The 1,141-nt window shown below is 35.1% G+C and overlaps 1 protein-coding gene across 1 annotated transcript in view; it reads right to left on the bottom strand.

Annotated features, from left to right (window-relative positions):
- Window positions 1-1,141, bottom strand: part of LOC101862738 (adhesion G protein-coupled receptor L1) — a gene marked incomplete in the record, with an annotated part of 95,425 nt that overhangs the window by 70,839 nt on the left and 23,445 nt on the right.

Raw genomic sequence — 1,141 nt, 5'->3', positions numbered from 1 at the left:
CTTCTTCTTCTTCTTCTTCTTCTTCTTCTTCTTCTTCTTCTTCTTCTTCTTCTTCTTCTTCTTCTTCTTCTTCTTCTTCTTCTTCTTCTTGCAATAATAAGAATAATAAGAATAAGAATAAAAATAAGAATACTAATAATACTACTACTAATACTACTACTACTACTACTACTAATAGCAATAAAGATGGATGCGGAATCCTTTCATAACTAGCTATGCTCCCTTTCGATGAAAGGAAAGATCGGTGCATTAACATCAACTGAAAGTCATTTTATTGGCCTACTCTTTTTACACTCTGCTGGAATGGAGCTATAAATCTTGAGAGAAAGGTGACGCATGTGTTTCCAAGCTTCCAAATATTATATAATAGATGTATAGATTGATTCTCTATCGTGGTTGTGCACTCCATAATTTCAAAGTTGTGGAATCTGCACACGGCTAGAGAACGGAAGCCTCGCGTGTTTACAATGGGGTCTTAGAAGACGGACTTTCCCAAGATTAGATCTAAACGAAACTAATGACAAACTGAAAATTAAACTACAGCGACTTCAGGCTCCTCTATTAAACTGTGCACCCTTTAAATGATTCTGAAAAACTATAAATTTTGTCAAATTTGAAAGCTATGTGGTTCAGAAGTTTTAGGCTGCGAAAGTGTGAAGTTTCACAAATATAATATATAGAGATGCCTTTTACATCCCCTTTAAACGATTTTATAGCGCCTTCTTCGTTCCAGCATTTTGCTGTAAAAACAATTCGAATGATGAATTGTATGCGGCGATCTCGAAAAGACTTTTCGAAAGAGATATTGTTATAGAACGGAACATTTCCATGGGATTTTCCCAGACAAAATCAGGAAAACAGAAGAAAGTCTAGGCAAAAACCCAAGGACGAGTCAGAAAATGATCCCATAAATAAGAAAGAAAAAAAATAATAAAAAGAAGCCAGCAGGATAAATACCTTCTTCGCAAACACGAACAGCTGACGACAGTTACAAGCGTAATGCACTGGCCTAAGAAGAACAGTAGTAAGGAAACAGTGTCGATGTGTGCTTTGCATTAGAAGGCTACACACAACTAATTCTATTATTATTAGAAGTAGTAGTAGTAGTAGTAGTAGTAGTAGTAGTAGTATTATCATTATT

The sequence above is a fragment of the Aplysia californica genome, unplaced genomic scaffold (genome assembly GCF_000002075.1).
Source record: "Aplysia californica isolate F4 #8 unplaced genomic scaffold, AplCal3.0 scaffold00298, whole genome shotgun sequence".
Taxonomy (NCBI): Eukaryota; Metazoa; Mollusca; class Gastropoda; order Aplysiida; family Aplysiidae; genus Aplysia; species Aplysia californica.
This window is presented reverse-complemented; position numbering and strand designations above follow the sequence as displayed.